The sequence below is a fragment of the Neofelis nebulosa genome, chromosome 15 (genome assembly GCF_028018385.1).
Source record: "Neofelis nebulosa isolate mNeoNeb1 chromosome 15, mNeoNeb1.pri, whole genome shotgun sequence".
NCBI classification, from domain to species: Eukaryota; Metazoa; Chordata; class Mammalia; order Carnivora; family Felidae; genus Neofelis; species Neofelis nebulosa.
Window position 1 is genome coordinate 63,031,239 of NC_080796.1, and position 23,769 is coordinate 63,055,007.

The 23,769-nt window shown below is 41.4% G+C and overlaps 1 long non-coding RNA gene across 1 annotated transcript in view; it reads right to left on the reverse strand.

The window, feature by feature from the left end:
- Nucleotides 1-304: 304 nt before the first annotated feature.
- LOC131495831 (uncharacterized) overlaps nt 305-23,769 on the reverse strand; it is a 60,587-nt gene continuing 37,122 nt past the window's right edge. Inside the window, exons 2-4 of the long non-coding RNA XR_009254143.1 lie at nt 19,525-19,669; nt 4,847-4,991; nt 305-2,472 (exon numbers count right to left, since the gene is read on the reverse strand). This is a non-coding gene — a long non-coding RNA (uncharacterized LOC131495831). The remainder of the gene's footprint in view (nt 2,473-4,846; nt 4,992-19,524; nt 19,670-23,769) is intronic.

A 23,769-nucleotide genomic window follows, 5' to 3' on the forward strand; every position in this document is an offset into this window, starting at 1 on the left:
GCCGGAGCAATTCAAGCCCAGGAACATCTGACTGCAAGGTTGGCTCCCTTCCCACGGCAGGGTGTTGCTCCTTCTTGAGCTGGACTAAATGCGGATGGGAAGACATGAAGACTGGGGCTACATGTGCAAAACGTATCAGTGGTCCCAAGTGGCCAAACGGAAAAAGATGTCATTACTTACCATTTTCCCCAAATTTTTCATTTACTTCAATTCAAAGTGTCATTTAAATTATATAATGTTATTGTATACATAATCAAGATAAATCAGTATCTGGTAAAAAAAAAAATACATACATATGAAACTATATGTAGATATATGATACCAGATAGACGGATAGACGATATCGTTTTATATACATCTATACCTTTATCCTCTAGTATATATATGAATATAATCACATGTGAATTATGTTTTATCTTTCAGAGTACCTAACATGAAGAAGTATGAATTCCCAGTTATCCTGTGAATATAATGATTATTATTAACATAAAATTTCCCTTTCCTGTTTTAACATTTTAAAAACAAAACAGTCACCTGATGCCCATGAGTAGGTGGAAAAGAGATTTATAAAATAAGAAAGAAAAGGGATATTGTGAACCTTTGATACTCTTTATCCTAAAATGTTCTAATTTCCCTGAGAATGAGCCAGCGGTGGAAATTATCTTCTAGATATTTAAATGTTTTTTAATTCCTTTCAAGAACATTCACATTTTACCAGTTGTTATACAAGAAGTCAAAATGAGTGGCCTTTCCAAGAGTAATTCAACATTATTAATTCTCAAGTGATGAAATCTCTCAGCATAATTTATGTTACATAAATCTATTCGCTCATTAACCTCATTGATTGAGCATCTTACTTATTCAAGGCGTTAGAGACACAAAAATAAACACACACATTCTCTTCTCTAATCTTTGCAGTATTCTAGGGAAACAGGCATAAAAACACACGATTATGGTGCAGAATGGTGAGGATTATGTCCGATGTACAAACAGACGAGTGAGTATAGCTGGCCTTTCTAACCTCCCAGATGTCCAGAAATCAGAACTATATGGAATGAAAATGATGCCAGAATATGTAGGAAAGTTGTGAGGAAAAAACGCAAGCTTGTTTTTATTCCATTTAGACCAGGTTCCTTTCTTTTCAAAGGCGCTTCAATAAATATTTCTCCAACAAGAATCTAAAGCAGTTTTACATGCATTATGTCTCTCAATCTTAAGAGTATTTCAGAGATGTGGGAGAAAGCAGGTGCTTGTATCAGTTCTAATTCCTACATGAATGTCTATCATAACTTCAGTTACTTCCTAGGCAAGATAACAGAACCCTGTTCAGTAGGATTCCTTAAAGTTTTATAACTCTCCAAAAAGTTCTCTGAACCCTTCCTTTTTTATCTGACAGAACTCTCTCTCTTTCTCAGATATACAATTTAACTCTCTTTCATTTCCTATTCTTAATATCTTGTAAATGCCTCTTCACTTTTTACTACTTGCGAAAAGTGGCCAGTAACTAATTCTCCCTTTTAAATTTTCTTTTTTTGTTATTGAAAAAAACTTTAAGTTTGTTTATTTATTTTGAGAGAGAGAGAGCATGAATTGGGGAGGGGCAGAAGAGGAAAGAGAGAGAATCTCGAGCAGGTTCTGTACTGCCAGAGCAGAGCCTGATGTGGGGCATGAACCCACGAAGCCGTGAAAGTATGACCTGAGCCAAAACCAAGAGTCAGACACTTAACTGGTTGAGCCACCAGGCACCCCTTAAATTTCCTTTTTTATTTCACAATAATTCATACTTGTTTTGGAGAAAAAAAACTACAAAATACAGATTATCAAAAGCAAAGAGACGACCGTGTGTGTGTGTGTGTGTGTGTGTGTGTGTGTGATGTGAATGTGTGTGTTGAGAATAGGGACTCTAATCAGAAACAGGCACCACAGATACAACAAAAAAGGACATGGGCACACCAGGGGACAATGGACAGCAATATTAAGGCTGCATCTTCCTCCTGACTTTGCCCTACAATAATCCAATAATTCTCCCATTTTTAAACTACCATTATTCCTGTTCCTTCTTCGTTCATTTCCATTTATCTCAGCTCAGAAATGTTCCGATAATTGTTACATGATCTCCTTCTTTCTCTTTTTTCAATCTATTCAGATTCAATTTCCTAAATGAATACTTTCAAAGAATCACTCCCCTGGGTAAGAATTTTTAATATCTTCACTTGTCTTATGGTACATAGTACCATCCGAGGTCCTTAACATATTCTAACAACAGATTAACTTCATCTTCATTTTTTACCATTCTCCTACAGATACCTCCCCTTTCCACAGATCAGAGACTTTTCCCCATCAGTGGAGAAGCAGGGTCCTGGAAATCAGACTGATCTGGGCACAAATCCTGGCTCCATCACCAAGGTTTGGGAATCCGGGCAAGCTGATTCATCCATAGAATAGAGATAATAGTCTCCTTTCAGGATTTTGCTGGAAGATAAATGAGAAAGATAGCTGAACATATTATTTGATGCCCCTTCTATGCAATCAGATTGTCCCTTGCTCTTTCCCCTCAGGCATCTTTGCCTGGGATACCCCCTGATTCACATCCTTGTATTTTCACTTGTTGTTTTTCTCCTCTTTGAAGATCTTCTAGGTCATTTCAGCTCACAGGAATTTCTGCCTTTCCTCTGAATGCCTAACACATTATGTGGTTTCCTGCTTCACAATCCACCATTTGCTGGTGAGATCTCTGAGATCTTACTCGACATACTATCTTGTTTTGTTATTTTTCTCCTATATGTAGTGTTCCATGCAGTCCTGCTTTGTTTCCCTAAATAGACTGTGAGCTCACCAAAGATAGGTCCTTCCACTCTGTATTCTCAGTGCCTCCCAAATGCCAAAGCATAGATGGTACTCAGCTATACCTTTACTGAATTCACATTATGTTATCTTCCTGAGGCCTGCCCCCTAAATCCTTATCCACAAAAGAGAATTCACTGATCAATTGATTCATTCACTCATTCACTCATTGGTTTTCCACGAAGATGTATCAAATGTTTGCTATGTACCTGACAATGATTTAGTCACCCCAGATAGGGCCATAAACAAGAGAGTCAAGTTCTTTGTTTTCATGGATCATCTTTCATTCTAGTGGGAAAAGCACACAACTCAAAGGTAAGCAAATAAATAATTTAAGAGTCATAAATACTCTGAGGGAAATAAAATAGGGTGATAGGCGAGATGGTGACAGAGAAGCAGGGCTCTGCCAGGGGTTATGCAGGTTAGCCAGGACTTTTTGGACATGGGACAGATGATTCGCATCTGGCAACTGACTGTCTTCTGTCACCCAATGGCATTGATGGCTTCTCCTCATCTGTGTGCAGAGCACAGAATGTGTGAGCTCGAAGGGTACTCAGCAGTTATAAAGTCCAGGAATTCTCAACCATTATTCCATTGCCATGTGTTCATTCAAAGCGAAATCTCACAGGAAGGTCCATAACCTCTGCGTATTTTCATAGTCGCATTGGAAACCTTGGATCTGGTCTATGCTATTTATGGAAATGGAGGTACAGTTGGGGCGTAGAGCTGAATGGTCGAGAGTTAGATGCCAGGCAAATACACATAATTTGATAATTGTTTGGCTCATTTGGCCATCATTTTCTTCTGAAGAAAGTGGCCTTTAAGACCATTTCTTATGGGTACGATTTATTGCTCTACTTCCATTCTAGAAGATGGTATTATCCCATGTATTCACTTAGTTTATTCCCCACGCTTAATTCCAAGTAGCTTTTGGTTGCTTCCTAAGGCCGAAGCAGTGATAGAATAAGGGTATACAGCTTTTGGGGAGCCTCTGCTCTAAATTACCTGGTCTTGTCTTTTTGGTCCTCAGCGATCCTTTGTGCCTCATTTATAGGACATGACCCGTTTTGCCTTGCATCATCACCATCTACAGCCTTCTACAGAAGACTCCGTATCTTCTACAGAAGACTGCAAACTGTGAGCAGAAACTGTGTTTTAATCTTCGCAGTGCCCACCGAAAACAGTATCTTGCATTAGAGTAGGTGCTGAATGTCTGACATTAAATGTCGCATTCTGACACACATGCAAACAGAGAGAGGTATTGAAATATTATTTTGAGAATTGATAACATCATCGGCATATGTGGGTAGCCTCCCCAGGTGGCCGACTTGCCAAGGAAAGCACTCATCAGAATGTGTAAGATCTGGTATGTCATCAGAAGCAATTAGTATGACTTCATCATCATGCCACCTATTTAGTGAGTGACTGCTAAGTTATTCAGACAGGATAGTAGGTGCTTTGAGTGAGACTCAAAAGAAGCACAAAACAGAGCCCACATCTTTAGCAAATTAGCAGTTTAGATTGGGAAGCAAGAGTCCAAAAATGTAAAGTCTATGTAATTAAATTCTAAATTATGTAGTGAAAGTAAGTGAGGCAGAAATCCAAGAAGCCATCACTAAGTGACAGCTGCGGAGCGTAGGGAAGGGACCAGACCCTGGATTGCCATGAAGGCACCAGGCACTGCTCTGAGGTGCCAGACCATCTACACAGACCTCTAGGGGAAGTAAAGGCTAGTCCATAGGAGCTCATGACACAACGAACCAGTTAGAAGAAGGAGGAGCCAAACTGACTTTCACTTTTCCCTATCCGGTGCCTGGGTGGCTCAGTCGGTTAAGCATTTTTCCTATCGGGAAGAGCCTTGGCTTGCCACAGTACCTCAGGTTTCAGAAATCCTAGTGTCAGATGTTGTTCCTAAAGGAGAAACGTTCTGAGCACTTGGGAGAATGCAAAATTGTCCTTGAACAGGAGGAAGTCAGCCAAAGAGTTCCCAGACATTACTCACTGGTTCGGCATATCCCACAACCTACAAGGCTGTTTTGTGCCGTGTCACTGAGGGGACCGCAGTTTGTTCTTACGTGGACTCTGGCTCAGTAAATTCAGAACGGAGAAGGAGTGGGATTTCTGATATGAAGATGTGAGACACATGCCTTGTAGGGAGAGATTACAAAAGAAAAAATGTTAGAGGACAGGCAATGCCAGGTGATAGATAGACTTTGCCATGTATCGCAGGTAAGGAGACAAACCATCCAGAGCTCTAGATACAAATATGCTCCCTCTCTCCTGAGGTATACGATGATCCTTAAAAAATTTTTTTTAACATTTATTTATTTTTGAGAGAGAGAGAGAGACAGCCTGAGTGGGGGAAGGGCAAAGGGGGAGGGAGACACATAATCTGAAGCAGGCTCCAGGCTCTGAGCTGTCAGCACAGAGCCCGACGTGGGGCCGGAACCCACGAGCAGTGAGATCATGACCTGAGCCAATGTTGGACGCCCAACCGACTGAGCCACCCAGGAGCCCCGAAGAACAGGCCTCTATACAGTGATTCTTAATTGGGATCAAAAAATATATAAAGTGCTGTTCTCATAGGCCATTAGCCTGAGGCAAGAAGTTATGCAGAGGTTAGAAAAGGGGCACCTGGGTGGCTCAGTCAGTTAAACGTCCGACTTCAGCTCAGGTCACGATCCCGTGGTTCATGAGTTCAAGCCCCGCATCGGGGTCTGTGCTAACAGCTCAAAGCCTGGAACCTGCTTCAGATTCTGTATCTCCCTCTCTTTCTCTGCCCCTCCCCTGCTCACTCGCTGTCTCTCACAAAAATAAATACACGGGAAGAAAGAAAGAAAGAAAGAAAGAAAGAAAGAAAGAAAGAAAGAAAGAAAGAAAGAAAGAAAGAAAGAAAGAAAGAAAGAAAGAAAGAAAGAAAGAAAGAAAGAGAAAGAAAGAAGAAAGTAAGTAAAGAGATACCCTGATGAAATAGGATAGTTAAAGATGCCTCTTTCCCAAGCCTCTCCATTTATCTCAAAAAGATGTTTGGCTGTGAAAGTGGGTGGTACCTGCAGAGACTTCCCAAAATTATTGTCGAGGCCACAATTGCTGATGCGAAACACTACAGTAACTGTGCTTGTCTTAACCAGCGCACACGGCTCGGTTATGCAGAATAACGGCACAGTGAAGAGTGCGCTGTTCAGTGCATTAGAGATTTGTTGGAAAACCCGAAGTTTAGACATAGAAGTTTATTGACTGTATGTTGGGCTTTGCAACAGATGCCGTCAGGATAGAAAAGAAATACAGGGCTGATTCCCCAGTTGAGAAGAACCCATAGTTGCGGCGACCATATATTCTTGGTAATAATAAGCTCTTACCTTCAACATCACCACCACCACGAAACTACCCTGATTCCACTTTGTTTATACAGTGTTTTTTTTTTACTTAACCCAAGGCTGTTGGTGGTATCTTCCTCCCATTTCCAGATTAGGTCCGATGATCTTCATCCATGAAGAGTAACTTAATCTTTGGGCACTCTGAGAGTCCCCACTATTACTGGTACTTTCTAGAAGACAATGAGCTCTACACATGGAACTGAATTCACAGCAGTCATACACACATATAGATGCAGACACAAGAACATTACCATCTTTAGCATAGACCTTGAGAGTACAGGGTTGGAAAACTTGGAAAATCTCTTTGCAAATTGATTTCAGCAAGTGCATTGCATTCTTTGGATTCTTTAGCTCTGGCAAATATTTATCTTGTAAAAAAATAAACTTTGTAAGTAGATAAAAGTTTTGGGACGCTGTAATAGGTAATTCTATGTGTCAACTTGAATAGGCCCCAAGGTACCTGATGGTCAAATATTATTTTGGGTGTGTTTGCCAGGGTGTATCCAGATGAGATTAACATTTGAGTACGTAGACTGAGTAAACCAGATCGAGCAGATTGACTTCTCTAATGTGAATGGGCCTCATCCAATCAGTTGGAAGCCTGCATAGAATAGAGTCTGAGTAAAAGAGAATTCCTTTTGCCTGACTGCCTTCAGGCTGGGGCTTGTTTTTGTTTTTTGATTGTTTGTTTGCTTGTTTGCTTTTCTTTCTTTGGACTTGAATAGAAACGTCAGTTCTTCCTGGATCTTGACTCTGTTGCACTTGGACTAGAACAACATTGACTTTCTTAGTTGTTAAGCCTCTGGACTGGGGCTGAGACCATAGCATCAATGCCGCTAGGCCTTCAGCTGCCAGCTGCAGATCTTAGGACTGTCAGCTCCTTAATGACATCAGCCAATTCCTTGTAATATATCCCTCTCTCTCTCTGTGTCTCTCTCTCTCTCTCTCTCATTTTCTTTGTCTCTACATGTATATACACACACACATATATACACATATACACATTCAAAATCACATATATATATATGATATATATATATGATATATATATATATATATAATAAATATCTCTCCATATATATGGAATATAGGAGACAGATCCTATTGGTTCTGTTTGTCTAGAGAACCCGATGAATATAGAGCCGGAGGAACACATTAGCTGACAAGCTGGAAATGAAATTTTGTTCACATACACCCCAAAAGATGTATATATAATAAAGACCCCTTATTTTTCTCATAGGCTCAATAACTGGTTTTGAAAATAATTTTAAAGTAGGAATTCCAAATAGGTCTTGAACAATGGGAGTATTTAGCAGACTCCACTGCCTGGCCACCAAATCTGTTTCTTCCTCTTTCTGAGAATATAGCTTGACTGCTTTTTCTGTGTGACTGAGTTCTGATGTATACTACTTTTAGTTATGGCCCATAAACACCCCCCTGGCTCCCGCCAAAGCACACACAAGATTCCTCATGCTCCTTTCTTCCTTCCTTCCTTCCTTCCTTCCTTCCTTCCTTCCTTCCTTCCTTCCTTTCCTTTTTTCTTTTTTTATATTTATGTATTTATTTTTGAGAGAGAGAGAGCACAAGCAGGGGAGGGGCAGAGACACAGAGAGAGATGGAGAGAGAGAGAGAGAGGCAGAATCTAAAGTAGGCTCCAGGCTCCAAGCTGTCAGCACAGAGCCCAGCGCAGGGCTTGAACTCACAAACTGTGGGATCATGACCCGAGCGGAAGTCAGGCACCTAACCGACTGAGCCACCAAGGCACCCCGCTCATGCTCTTTTCTGTTCAGTGGTGACTTTAGTCATGTATTGAAGGTGGTAGAACATGAGATGGAAGGAGCCTGAGTCCCTCCTTCCAACTGGAGGACACTTGATCAGGAATATCCATTTTTGATTTTATATGAATGAAAAGTAAATTTCTATTTTGTTAAGCCACTGAGATTTCTGGAGTGCGGTTGTTCTTTCTCTTTCTCCAGTTTTTCATTTTAATTCCAGTACAATTACCATACAGTGTTATATTAGTTTCGGGTTTACCATATATTGATTCACCTGGAATATGGCGGTTCTATAACGGTAGCTGGTAGCTGGTATAACCTAAGCAATACACAGAACCACTAGGATAAGAGTAGAGGTGATAATGTTGACAGGCAAGATCCCGTGAACTTACAACTTCCAGTATGTCTGTTTAAAATATTCATCTCAGGGGCGCCTGGGTGGCTCAGTCAGCTAAGCGTCCAACTTCAGCTCAGGTTGAGATCTTGTAGTTTGTGGGTTCAAGCCCCATGTCGGGCTCTCTGTCTCAGTGTGGAGCTCGCTTCTGATCTTCTCTCCCCCACTCTCTCTGCCCCTACCCGGCTCATGTTGTCTCTCCCTCAAAAATACGTAAGCTTTAAAAAAAACATAAAAAAATAAAATAAAATAAAATAAATTATCCATCTCAAAATACAGGAATTCTACCTTAGCTTGTTAGAATCCAGTTAGTCCCATTTGTTGTGTGCCATGTAGACAAGTAATCAGAAGCCAAACAACAATAACAGCAACAACAACAAATCATCATCATCATAAATGATTTGGTTTGGAAACCTAACCTTAGATTTGATCTGCTTGAGTTGCTCTGTTAACACTAAGCCAATTACATTGCCAGTTTGACTCAAACAAAATTGATTTTTTTAAACAGTAGTTATAGTGGGGTCATTGGGGAAAAAATACTATTTGGGGTTAGAACACCAGAATTTGAGCCCCAGCTTTACCGTTTGCTGGTGGGGTAAACTCTGCAAGTCTCTTACCTCATCTCAGAATGGGATAAAAATTGTCCCCCAGTGCACTGTTGAGAAGATCAAAGTGCTACACTTTGGAGGGAGTAATTATTTTTGTCTGTTTTCAAGGCAACTCCTTTTGGGGGGGGGGGGGGGTGCGTGCTGAACGGTAAACCCAGCAGTTTTCATTCACTCATTTCCTGCTCGCTACCTGGGGTCTTGATGTGTCCAGGAGGCTGTGAATCTTAACTTAAAAGGGCCCCAATCCATGCTTGAGGGTCTGATAGCTGATTTGAGTTGGAAGACGTGTCACAAGCAAGCACTCATGTGTTTTGGAAGCAGGAGCAAAGAGACCAAAAGACCAAGCCCTCTGAAGAAAGTAAACACAACAGGAATGCTTTGAGGGTGACGGAGCCTGCTCTTATCTCACTTCACACAAGCTTAGACTTCAAAGCACATTTTGTGACTCACATCCACTAATGACTAAAAGCAAAGGCCAAGTTATGAATTATGGAGTGGGGGGTGGGGGGTGGGGGAAGGAAATGATGGCAAAATCTTGAGAAAAAAGTGAAGTTAAGTGAAACTCATCTTCATGATTTTCATATTTCCGTGAGTGGGCATTCCTTGACCCCGCCGGGGAACATAACGACAACATAGGAAAGTGGTTAAGAGAATGGATTTTGGTGTCAGAAAATGCTGAGTCAGACTCCCAGTTCAGCCACCTGTTCTGTATGTTCCCTTGGGAAACTTACCTCTCAGTACTTCATCTCCTCCTTAACGAAAAATAATCGTTCTTATGTCTAAAGATTGCTGAAAAATGAGAAATGCATCGATGCACGTAGAGAATTTAGCACAGTCCCTGGCACGCAGTGAGACAGATTCAACATTAGCTCTAATTGTTTTTGGCTTATCCTTTAATATCACTGTGGCTTATACACTATATGTCATTCACACTGCAGGTTTATTCATCAGATCAAATTATTGCAAAGAATATGCCTTCTTAGTTTTCCGATCTAAGAGTTGTCTCTTCCTCCCTGGTCCTGGATGTGGAGTTGCTGCTAAGGCTTTTGTGCTTAACCCCCATCTTTCTCTGTCACTCAGAGAATGGAAGAGAAGGAGTGGAAACAGCAATATATTTTTTTTTAATTTCAAAAATTATGGGAGGCAGCATTGCCTTCATGTGAACACACATGAACTGTGTTTGGTGCTATAATCTGCAGGTCCCCGATGGACCATCAATCTACTCTTCTGGAATCACATGTATCAGTAACTCCAAAGTTCTGGTTTGAAACCAGGAGTCTGGCATATCCCAAATTCCGCTCAATGTGAGCATTCCTGCTCTCCTAGCACACCAATCTTGATCTTTGGTTCTGTTGACCCATTTGACTTCCCTGCCCTGTCAGAAGGCCCTTTGACTGTGGGCACCATGCTTCTTTCATCTTTCCATCCATTTCCTTCACTCAGAATCTAGCACAGTTTTTTGGACATGGGAGACACTTAATACAAATTTTAAATAGGACAAAAGGCTTAAGTAAATTTGATCTGACTCCCAGTTAAGGAGCTGCATCATCACTATTATACCACCAGATGATTAGATGTTAAAGGTGAGAGTCTGAATAAACATATGACCCAGTAAATGTTTCTTGAGTGTCTATTTTGTGCCTGGTATTGTGCATTTTTCCTTTCTGATATTTCGTCTAACCTTCAACTAAAAATAGAATTGGTGAGGGGTGCCTGGGTGGCTCCATTGGTTAAGCATCCAACTCTAGATTTTGGCTCAGGTCATGATTTCACACTTCATGAGATCAAGCCCTGTACTGGGCTCTGTGCTAATAGCTCAGAACCTGCTGGGGACTCTCTCTCCCTCTCTCTCTGCCCCTCCCCTGCTCTTGTGTGTGTGCTGTCTTTCTCTCTAAATAAATAAATAAACTGAAAAAAATAGAATTGGCTAAATAAATATTTAATACTAGGCAATTTTGCCATTCAAGAAAATATGCACACAAAGTCCTCCAACAATGTTTTAAACCCCATACAATAAAAATATGTATTTTGTGAACCAGGAAAACTTGGAAGGTTATCATGGACTCATCAGTTGTTCTTACTTTAGTGCAAATTAGTCTTATCATCTTGTTTTCTGAACACTTGCCAAGCTGCTGTGAATAAAGATGGAGGCTTGTGAGGAGAGAGGGGAGGGGAAGAATTGATACTGGTGCTTTGGAAAGTTTGGGACCACACCTGCCCATGTTTGGTGACTTGGGTAGATGAGGAAAAAGACAGTGAAAGAGCCTAGGCTTTGGATCCCTGAAAAGGAATTCCTTTTCTACCTCCTAAGTTGCAAGTCTCCAAGGACAAACGACTAACATCAGTGTGTTAGTTCGGATTGTGTTGGACTTTGTCTTAAACAAAGAAGGGGGTTTATTCTTCTCCCCTGACAAAAGCCATCCTTAAAGTAGGCCTCCCATCCTCATGTTGGTTGCCACGTAATCCCAAGATGGCAGCTCCACTTCCAAACTCAATCAAGAAGAGGATCAGCTAAGTGAAAGAGGCTAAGGCTAAAGAGAAATGATTGCTCTTAATCCGCTTTTCCAGAAGTCTCATCCAGGGTCACCTTGCAGCCACCATCAAGTTGGCAAGAACCCTGTAACAGAGCCATGCTGACCAATGAGGAAGGCTAAGAAATGTCACCATGGTAGAGGGGGTACATGACCACTGCAGAGAAAACTCACGTTCTGTTCATTAAGAAAAGAGAATGGATACCAAGTAGGCCACTGATTCTCTTTGCCACACTTTCCCATTTGCATAATTGAAAAAATAATACCTACCCTATAATGACTTGGAAATTTAAGTGAGGTAATGCATTTGTATAATCCCTGGCTTATAGCAAGCATTTAGTAATGTGCGTTTCCTCTACTTTCTCGTTCAAGTTTCCCCTGATATCCAAAAATAGAGTGTTCCTGTGAAACCTTTCCTGCCAAACTGGCATAAAGCAAAAAAGCAATTACCATTTATTTATAAGGAAGAGTTTTTGAGTGTGCCCAGACCTAAAGAACAACCTCTCGTGGGCTGTTCTGATACCTTAGGACACGTCTTGCTAACAGATGCAAAAGTAACTACAGAAAAGACACAGATGCTCACAGACACAATAGGAGCTCTGGAGGCTTGATGCTGAGATGCTGCCTGTGGATCCAGGGAAGGAGCAGGGGAAGGAGCCAGGGAAGGGGCAGGGGAAGGAGCCAGGGAAGGGGCAGGGGAAGGAGTGGGTCGGCACCATTCCTGCTGCCCAGAACACGCTGCTTCTGTAATGCTCACTGCAAAACCCATGCTGACGGCTATTTTCTCATCTCTTACCTTTTCTTCAGATATCTTTTGGTTAGCAAAAACAGGTACTAATGTAAGTCTTTTGTAATAGCAAAGTGGTATAATGCAAACTTTTGAAGAGTGGGAGATAACCTGTATGTAGTAGACAATAAATGTTAGGTAACAGGATGAACTTTGTTTTAAGTTTATTTATTTATTTTGAGAGAGACAGAGGCAGCACGAGTGGGGGAGGGACAGAGAGAGAAGGAGAGAGAGAGAGAGAGAGAGAGAGGATCCCAAGCAGGCTCTGTGCTGTCAGTGCAGAGCCCTCCACGAGGCTCAAACTCTCGAAACCATAAGGTCATGACCTGAGCTGAAGGCAAGAGTCAGTCGCTTAGCTGACTGAGCTACCCAGGTGCCCCAGGATGAACTTTTAGAGCATCTTATGGTTTTCATATGCTGCATTGTAAACCTTGGCCTAGTATATCTTTATTAATTCATTAAAGCAGAGATCTGAACTCAGTAGACTATGAAAGAAGTCTTGGACTCTTCGTTTGTAATAAATACTGTGGGTCATTCTGATGCAGGTGACTCCCTGAAAGTTGTTTCAAGCTCAGTGCTTTAAGAGAAGCATCTAAATAGTAGAAAGAATAGTTACTACATTTTTGATCACGTGTGCGTGTGTGTGTGTGTGTGTGTGTGTGTGTTTTGAGGATGATGGATCCTTTGGGCTACACTGGTGGTAACACAAGCAAACCTTAGCATAATGAGAAACGTAGAAATGTTGAATATTATTGGCAATCTAAACTCAAGAGTGATTTTTCTCTGTTTAAAGAGTGTGGCAATATTATTGTAGAAATTAGTACCTTGCGAGCAGTCAAGATGATGTACAGAAACAAACAAAGAAATATTAATGTACCATCACCAGGATTCACAGGAATTTTGACAAATCAAAATTTTGTATAAGAGTCAGGTCTTTTCGCTGATTGGGCAATCCACAGTTGGCAGAAGGTGCACTGGAGTCAATCTTCCCCTGGCAAATTTGACTTCCTGTTTCTAAGAAAAAAAAAAAAAATTTCTCCCAAAAAAAAAAAAAAAAAAAACCCCCTCATAAAATAACTCCCAAGGCTTTTTGCACATCAAATAGCTCTTGCAGAATCAAATTTTGATGAGGTAAGTGTAAGGAATTTAGTAACATATGGATTAAATTTCCCTTAAAATAGACATCATTTTAAAATGAGGAGGAAACAAAGTTCTTGGTAAAATATGAAAATATGTTTTGGTTTGCCTTGAACCCCAAACACAATTTGAAAAATAGTTCAAGATGTTCACCAAGCCCCCAATACAGCTGGTTTCACCCATCTCTAGTTCCAAGATATAAACTGTTGGGAGTTCTGGTAATTACAAATATTACAAAAGCATTAGAAAATATTGGAAAATTGTCAGAAATGAAGAAAGAACAAAAATTTAGAAATAAACAAATCCAAACTCAGGGATTCTGTCTCCAAAAGCTTAAGGGTGGGCAATCCTGATCCCAGATAGCTGATGAAATTAATTTCAATTTCTTCTTATGTTTCAGAAGAAAATAATTAATGACAAATATGGATGGATAAATATTTCAAGAACACTTCTGATAACAATAAAATGACAAAGAAAATGTGTTCCATTGCAGAAGACAATTTGATAACAGGCTACATCCAAAGTACCTACGAGGACAAGACTATCTCAAAGAGCTAATGAGATCATTCTTTAGGGGCAGAGGCTCTTACAAATTTTGATCAAAACCAGTTATCTCCATTGATGAAGCCTTGTACGAACAAAATTAAGGTCATGATTTAATTGATTCTTAAATTTTTACAAGCTTGCCCTCTAAAATCAGTCTCACTATAGTAGGGCAAGCTTTCTCGAATTCCAATACATCATGTCACCTTTTAAAATTCTTCCTGGGTTCTCCACTGCCCTCAGAAGTCAGTCCAAACTCATGACATCAAGGACCTTCCTGTGTACCTATTATGACTCATTTTTCACTAGCTCGTGTTTTACTATTATCTCCTGGATAACTCTATATTCTAATTATACGAACTATTTACAGCCCTTACAATGTTTCTGTAGAGAAACATCCTGCTGATGATGTAACTTGGATTTTTTTTTCCTTTTTTCTTGCTGAAAGAGGTACTGTTACATCACTTTTATCATCTTTAGAAGAGTAAAGGATCTTGAGGAACTGAATGCAGTGTTCCCAGTCCAAAGAGGATTGCTCTGTGGAAGATAGGGTGGCCGTGAGCAAGTATGCACCTGTCCTGATTATTCAGGAAAGGACAGATAAAAAGAATCTAGTTCCAGGACTGAAAAAGAAAAGCTGCCTGACCCCTGGTGGTACAAGTCCTTGGGAAGGAAAAGACATCAGAAATTCTACGTCTGCAGGACATGAATGTTTAGTCCAGTCCTGCCATCTTTCTCCTGCAGTAGCTATCATCTCCGAGAATGACTCTGTATGGGACCCAGAGACCCAAGGATTAAGGACTTGGGGACTGGGCACTCTCATTCCGCTGAGCCTGGTTCTGAGGGTGGATCTTCCAGCCTCTAAGATCCAGTCTCTGGTCCATCGCCATCTTTTGGGGACTGTGTAGGTCCAGTTGTGAACAGTGTCACCAAGTGGCAGCAAGAGGCACAAACAACAATGAACTGAATAAAGCCCAGGCTCTTTACTCTTGGGTGTTAAAAGTAGAGTGATGACCTTCTCTTGGGCTATATAAACCTTTGGAGTTTTAGCAGACTCAGAAAACTGAGGAACTGACAGGTGGGGAGCTGAAAGTTTGACTGATCCTATGTGTATGGACTGAGCTAGTTTCCTTTCAATGTGTAAAAGAGAAAGTAAATCCCCCCTGCCTTTGCCCAGTTCTGTGGAGTAGTCACTATCTGATGTACTTCTCTGACTCCCCATCATCTGGAGGGCTCCTCGTCCCCCTTGTCTTTCTGTCATCTCAAGTGCCCCTTCATTCAAAAGTCCTGCTTGCCTCACTAAGCCTGAAGTGTCCCCCTTAGCACCCCATACAGACATTCATGTTACCTTTCCCCTCCCCCAAACTGTGATATTTCCTTCACGTTGCAACCAGAACTCCCTAAGTCAAAATGCCCAATTTGCTCATTTTTCCTCCATCCTACCCCCTCTCCATTCAGCTGTGAGATTTAATGGAAGAACTGCATGTTATTCACTGATTCATTTTCACCACCCAGCATATCCTAACTGGTAATAAGACATCCAAGTCTTCAGTTAGGAAAGAGAAATGCCCATGCCAAACACAAGGCTCAAAAGCCGTGACCAACAATAGCTCTAGTTTTGTTTACTAGCCCTTGAATTGACTGAATAAAATAGATCGAAACTGGACCAAGGTCATCAGGGAATTGTGTGTTTAGAGAAACACAATGCTAATGAAGAAAGTCCTGGGATTGTTCATTCCCTAATGAAATCATCATGTCCTCAAACACTCACCAAGAGGAAGTGGAGAACTCCCAAAGTATCCCTGGGACACTGGGCAGGGAAATATTCTCGGAGGGCAGATTTGAAGGCTGACAGGTGGACTGGCCAAGGAACTCACTCCACTGCCAGTGTAGGAAGGAAGCCCTGTTTTCCTACAAGGGAAATGACATGTATTTTGGGCCAGTGACCCCTCAAGATTGCTTCCCATAGCGTCCTTTCACAAACGGAACACTTTAAAATAGATCATTTTTTTCAGGCAAGTTCCAATCAGAAAACAGAATCAGCAGAGATAATATAACACAGGGAACTGGTGAAACTGATGTTGGAGAATAAGGGAAAACTGAGGTAACACAGACAGTAACAGGAAAGTAGGGCCTGTGGAAATGAAGGACACAGTTAGTAGTTAACCTCTAGCAGTGCAGAGGAGTTCCCTGTGGGGCTGGGCTCAGACCTCTGAGGAGGGTCTAGACTCTTCAGGAAGCAGACTTTCCTCTACTTTCTTTCTACCTCTGGAAGCTGAGATATAGACCCCTGAAAAGGGAACGCTATGCATCTGCCCTGGGGGAGAACCTCCATGGAACTGGAATCCAGAACTGTGAGATGGAGGGGAGGGGTCTCTTCTCCCTGGTCCTGTCTTCCTGTCTCCTTCTGACATCCCCTACTGGCAGAAGCCAGAGGACAAGAGAGAAATGTGTTTTGCAGAGTCTTAGCCCCAGTATCATGGAGAAGAGCACAGAATGGTGGACCGGAGGGAGAGGCAGGAGCTTAGTAAGCATCATGTTCCAAGCCTTTGTTCACTCACCCTGACATATGCCCTTCTGAATAGGCCCGAACTTTCAGAAAGGAAGAACATCTTTATACCTTTCTCAGTAAGATTCAACTATCTGTTATACAAGTGAAAACTCTGTTGCCATCTCCCCAGAAAGAAGAGACACAAAGTCCCAAGAGTCAATGGTTTCCATCCCTGGGCAACGAACATGGTACCCATCTCTGAGCAATGTTAACTATTCTTATAATCCAGTCACTGTCACACCAGAATATCTTGCAACACAAACACTAAACTTGAAAATGATCCGACAATATAACGATCCTTGCATGAAATAACAGGAAGGGAAAATAACACATAAGCCATATAACACAGTAAGGAAGGCAGAAAAATAGACATGACGGCTACAGTCTTTGTTTCTGCAAGTGTCATGAAGCCATTTATAATTTATTCCCTCCACCCCCCTAGTCTGTGTTTTCTTTTCCCTTAGTTCCTCAGCTAATTTAGTTCTTTACCTGCTATGGTGACACAAAGCTTTCGCCCTCACGGGCTCTGCCTCCTTTTGGTTGTTGCCATTTTCCATTAACTTTTGTTATTGGGTGTGAAAACATGAGAAGGTGCCCAGAGAATCTCCTAAAATCTAGACAGAATCCTTCCTGTCCCCTCGGCACAGAAGTAATCCAATTCCCCCCCTGGGTCATCAGAATCAGTCACCCAAGCAAATAGCAAGCTCGTTTTCTGCAGGTGGTTCAGTAGCACGAGGACCCCGACATGACCGGTGGGTACGTTCAAAATGTTGGGGTGATGAGAGCAAAAACCGGACTCGTTCAAGAAATTTTGGAGACTGGTGATTGGGCTACTCCTTGGAGGAGTAGTTTACCAGGGGTAAAAGTTAGGATCCGTGTAAAGAGGTGTGGAAGAGTGAAAGAGAAATGCATAATGTGAAGTGAGAACAAGAGAATAGCATCACTGGCACCGTTCGTGTGCCCCAGACCAAAGCAATGGTTCTCAAAATATTTGAAATGTTGAAAGCGAGAAGCGCCAGTTCTTGCCAAGTAGAGTCCCAATGCCTTGGATAAAATTGGACAGATGATATGGCCCCAAGATGACAGAATCTGCCTATAATATATTCATCATTAAAGCACACCTTGCCTGAAACTCGACCTCTTAGCTCCCTCATTAGCTCAGTTGATAAATTTAGCCAGGCTGATTTAAAAACGGCCAGGGGCTGTGGCTGTGATGAATATACTGGGCAGGATAGATACACAGGTGTTTTTAGCAGCAGAAAGCAACTTCGTTGTTGAAGACAGTGAGAAAACAATGAAGTGAATCTTAGGTGTCAAAAATCTTAGGCGGTGATTTAAGAATCAGATAACATTAGAATATCAATAATGGGATGTATTTTTCCTTTCTTGGGAATTATTTTTGTCTTTCACACTTTCAAGCATGCTTCCAAAAGGCAAGCAAAACAAGAAAACTGTTTACTTGAACCTTCCAAGAAGTAAAGAAGGTGAGAGCTTACAGAGGACTTCTCCAGGCTTAGATTTTATTGTTCTGAGAGAAAACACATCAGAAGCCTTTAGGGATCCTATCTGTGAATATCCTCTTCCTCACTTAGCCTGTTTTCTGTCCCAATTAGAGCTCTGTTGTTTCTGATCTTTTTATGAGCATGGATGTGTGCTGAAATTAAAAATCAAATGCATAAATATTGCAGTAAAGGAAAAATAGAAAATCTGAAGTTAGTCTCGGTTTTAGATTTAAGGCTGTGTTCTAAATGCTACTTGTCTAAGTAATCCTTTTCCTTTTGATCCCAGGTGTTAAAACAGGAAAGTTCTGCATGAAATTGGCTTCCTGGTGTGAATAGCAAGGCTTGAAGTTCAAAGATACTTGTGAAATCCAGACCTTGTTTTATTCATTAATTCCTATAAGCAAGTGCAGCTATTTAGCTAGACAATCAGAGACCTAGCTTGACTGTTTAATGTATAAGCAGAAGCCTGATTGTCCTATCCTGCAGCAAGATTCAGGGAGAAAGTCACAAACCGTAGGGTCAAAAGTTGCAGGTGAGGGGGTGCCTGGGTGGCTCAGTCACTTAAGCCTCCACTTTGGCTCAGGTCATGATCTCACCGTTTGTGAGTTCGGGCCCCAGGTGGGGCTCTGAGCCGACAGCTCAGAGCCTGGAGCCCGCTTCGGATTCTGTGTCTCCCTCTCTCTCTGCCCCTCCCCCACTTGCACCCTCTCTCTCAAGAATAAATAAGGACTAAAAAAAAGTGCATGTGAAAACACAGGGATTAATGGTAGGTCAGTCATGGAATTGGAGGGGCACTGAAAAAAAAACCTAGGGTAGGAGACCTTGTGGAAAGGCAAAAAAAAAAAAAAAAAAAAAAAAAAAAAAAATAGGAGAGGGATGATTGAGATTCAGACCCTTGTACTGATTGCCTGACAATAGTCCTGCTCTGGAGACACCCCATTCACCTCTACCAATTAGGTGGTTTGGGAGAAGCGGGGAAGGAAGGGACTGAGCCAAACAGGCAAGCAGTGAAGTATCCTCTTGGCATCTGTCCGTGTGCCATGAGGCCAGTGATAGTCAAAATGGGCAGAGCCCCACCGTTGACAGGTGCTGTGAAGTCCCTGCTACCTCTCTCGGTAGTGCCCCACCCTTACTCTGGACTTGGTTATACCGCTCCAGACAAAACAGGTACCAGAGCGACCTGCGGACAGGACTGTGGTTGTCACAGGGCTGGCATTCATTCAATAACGTATAACGTAAGCCTCAATAATAACGGAGGCATTGTAGAAAAATTGAGAGCAAAGACAAAAACACTAATAAGAGCCCCAGAAAAAAGTACTGTAGATTCATTCCTGCAGTTGTACTTGTCTCTCCTCTGTAATAATATTTATGGAAATATGTTTCCTCTTGTGGGAAGAAATATACACACGCCTGTGCACACACAAACACACAGCCACATACATTCACACAATCGTTTTTCAAAGGCTGTGACTTACGCCTCGTCAGCTTTCTGAACATCAGTCGTGTTTTGACAAATCAGCAGGATTCCCGAGAACACAGTAACTGGCCAGTGAGACCGTGATCTCTTTACCACCAAGTCTAAGTGCATGTTTCTCCGGGAAAACGTGTTCATTCCTTACCCTGCAAGAGAACAGAATGTGGCCATATGGTTGCTACTAGGAAATAATTATCCTGTAAGGGAAATGGGTGCCAGTTTCTGATACTTAATCCTCTCTCTGTAACGTGGGTCAAGGGCCCTGGATTCTAAACTTCTTTCTCTGGGGGGCGGGGGGGGGGGGTGGGGAGGGGGATGAGGTGACACCGCGGTTTCTTCTTCTTCCCTAAGACAAACGTACAATTCTTTGCTGGAATGTTTCGAGATGCCTGTTGAACCGGGTCAGCGCACCAAACAAAATCTTCTACTGTTTTATTCCACAGAAAACTTGCCTTACCTAACGATTCCACATCTACTCAAATAAAAAGAACAAAAGGGTAAACTCAGAGCCCTGTCATCCCCCCCACACACCCCTGTTTTCTGCATTTAATAAAGGCAGCAGCTAAAATGTAATAGCATTTGGAAAGCCGTGAAGCCATGTCCTGGAGTTACATGGCATATTTTATATTATAGTGGTAGAGTTCGGAAAGGAGTGAGGCTCCAATGGGTCTCTTGCTGCAAAACTTGGTGTCTCCACATCAGACTGATATAGATGGTGACTGATATACAGGATGAAGCCAAAAAGAAGTGTGTGTCTGTGTGTGTGTGTGTGTGTGTGTGTGTGTACAGGGACAGGTTGGGGAGTTGCAAAGCAAAGTGTCAGTAAATATAATTTTTTATCATGGCAAAATTATTGGTTTAACTGATATTTCACTGAGTTATCTAAAGGCACATATGGTAACCTTCCTAAACATAAGAGGGTTCATTCCTGCAAAAGTGCTTATAGCCAAGCTCTTTCTTGCTTTTCTCAAATGAAGTATTTTTCGAGCTAAGTTGCTTCGTGTACACAGCAGATCTGTTCCCAAATACACCAACCTTATTAACCAACGCCGGACTCAGGCTATTTCCTATGGGAAACACAATTTTTTTTTTTTTTTTGGTTTTCAATAAAAATTTGGGCCAAATTAGAAAGTAAATAAATGAATACTTCTCAAGAATCCATGATAACACTTGCTGAGCAGTGGGTCAGGCCAGATTTAATCTAAAATCGTTCTGCTGCGTGTAAAATGATTATGTCATAGCATTTGTCTTTAATTACTCACCTCTTTCCAAAGGCTTGACTCATAATGTGTTTCTCGGTTAACCACAAACACTTGCACTACAAGACTTGTCATATAGATTCACTCACCCCCCTTCCCCACCCGCTCTGTTTTTGCACTTTGCAACATTGTTAAGTCACAGCTCCTGAAAAAGAAATTTTGAGACATTGTCTAAACCATCTCCCCCTTGATACTTTGAGGACTCCCATGCTAAGAAAAATAACCCTGGCTTCTCTTGACTCATGAAGACCAGTAGAGCGGGCTTAATAGTAATGGAAAGAGCAATACCGTATCATCACGATTTTGTACTATAGGGTGCTGTTCCTGTGAGAATGTCTATGAGTTCAAGAACATATGAAAAGAATTAAAACAAAGGATTGTAGCTCGTAATTGAGTACAAGTCAATTAAGCAACCACATACATATTTTTCCCTCATCGCTTCACTTCTCACCTCACCTTCCCCTATGAGAAACAGAGTGAATTATAATTTAATTCAGAATAAATTAAATCAGCCCACTTAGCACATATTGTTAATCCTCGAAGTTTTAGCAGAGGTGTTGGATCCCAGGAGTGCTTTTTGCCATCTCTCCAGACTAATCCCGTGTGAAGTTTGGGATTATAGAATTTGGGGGAAATGTGGGAAGTGATGCAATCCTAAAGATATGTTCATCCAGGCCTGGGTTGTGTGTGTGTGTGTGTGTGTGCGCGCGCGCGCGTGTGTGTGTGTGTTTTCCCCTTGGGTAAAGTAGGAAGCACCTGAATGATGTAATTTGGGCGCTTCAGGCGTTCTGACTCCCAAATCTCCACCCCACTGACCTGAAATCCCTCCTATGCTAGTTTCGTTTGTTTTCTTTTGTTTTGTTTTGTGTTGGGGAGGAGGGTGGGGTGGAAGTTAGTTAAAATAAAAAGGACTTTGTTAACAACAGAAATAGGCACATGAATTTTTCTTTAGGTAGTGAAAATTCCCCAGTTAAAATGCCAATACTGGCAAGGATTGGCAACACATTAATCTATGCTCCAGGAAGAAGCTAGAGAGATGGCTGGGACCATTTTGGGGGCTGCCTGTTGTCATCCCAGTAGCGGTTACTACTGTAGGGTGTGGTCCCCAACTCCCTTCTGTGACTCTTTTTTTCTTTATCCGTATTCATAGATATAAGTATAGGTATACAGGTATATATATAGAGAGAGAGACAGAGAGACAGAGACAGAGAGAGAGAGAGAGAGAGAGAGATGTGTATAGATATTGTCAAGACTTTGTAGCTAATCTACCTCTGGTGAAAGATTTTCTATCTAGCTGATGGGCCATCCTTCCACCTGGACCCAGGCCTCCTACATTCTGATTCCAAACTTCGCTAGCCTTCTTTTCTCTTATGCCTGCCATTGTCCTTACCCCCTTTGACTTCATGCTACAAGAATGATTATTTTCTCCTCGTCAACACTTTGGTTTCCTTTCTCTCTTGCTTGGCAGTCACCATTTAGAACCCAACTGACATCTCAAAAAATCCTCTTTTATATTTGATAAGGAAATAAATGGTGATATAACAAACACACCCTCATAAAATAGAACGAGCTTTAACTTGAGGGTACGATTCCTACACAAACAAGCACATTAAGAAACCTCATTCAGGGGTACCTGGGTAGCTGAGTCAGGTTGAGTGTCAAACTCTTGATTTCGGCTCAGGTCATGATCCCAGAGTACTGGGATCAAGGCCTGCATCAGGTTCCATACTGAGTATGGAGCCTGCTTAAGATTTTCTCTCTCCCTCTGTCCCTCTCCCCTGCTGGAGCAGTCTATAAATAAATAAATAAATAAATAAATAAATAAATAAATAAATAAATGAGACCTCAGTCAAAATTGTACCTGACATGGGCCCCAGTCATTGACGTTATCATTTACCAACCCCGGATGTGTTCTGTTGCTTGTAATTGCTTTCTTCCCACCATCCCACGTTTGAGCACCGTGGCTGGCTGGAATTGCAAAAACATTTCTGTGTCCTATGTTTTTATTCAGCAATAAGCATCTACTCTTCTATCCTTATTTGTAATTGATTTTTTTTTTTTCTAATACATTTATACTATATGCGTTTTCCAGTTACCTTAGGTCCTTTTTGGAACAAGGCAGAAGTTATTTGGTAAACTTACTAATGTAATTTTTTTAATCTTCCTGGTTTTGCTCCTTATCTCTTTCTATGGCTCATCATTACCTTAGCCTTGATTTCTTGATCTGACCATCACGATAACCTATAATTGAAGTAAAAAAAAAAAAAATCTAGGTACTGGTTCTAATTATACACTTAGCAGCTATAGCACCAGAAAGTTCCTTAACTGAGCTTGCTTTAAAGGAAGACTATCCTTACAACAGGGAAATGTGACCAGATAGACAAAAGAGCAAATACGAAAGATCCCCAGCATAATGCCTGATAGATACAATATGCTCCATAAATGCTCCTTGATTTATAAATTATAAAATAAAATTGTCACCATCCTGACTTGATTTTGTCAAGCATATAGCAATGACAATGGGTGTCTTACATAGTAGGGTTTCTGAGAAACCTCTTCTCTCTGGTTTAAACATTTTCCCTTGGTCCCACATGTGATGTCACTAATCAAATAGGTATATAACAAATTTTATTTATTTATTTTTTTAAAGAACTTCTTTTTTTAATGTTTATTTATTTTTGAGACAGAGAGAGACAGAGCATGAACAGGGGAGGGTCAGAGAGAGAGGGAGACACAGAATCGGAAGCAGGCTCCAGGCTCCGAGCTGTCAGCACAGAGCCCGACGGAGGGCTTGAACTCACAGACCGTGAGATCATGACCTGGGCTGAAGTCGGACGCTCAACCGACTGAGCCACCCAGGCGCCCAAATATATAACAAATTTTAGATGAGGACAAATGGTGACTTACTTAAAATCCCTTTCTTCTTGACTTAATGAAGCATTCAAAGCAGCCACCTCTATTTTGGCTTTTTGTTACATATTTTCCCA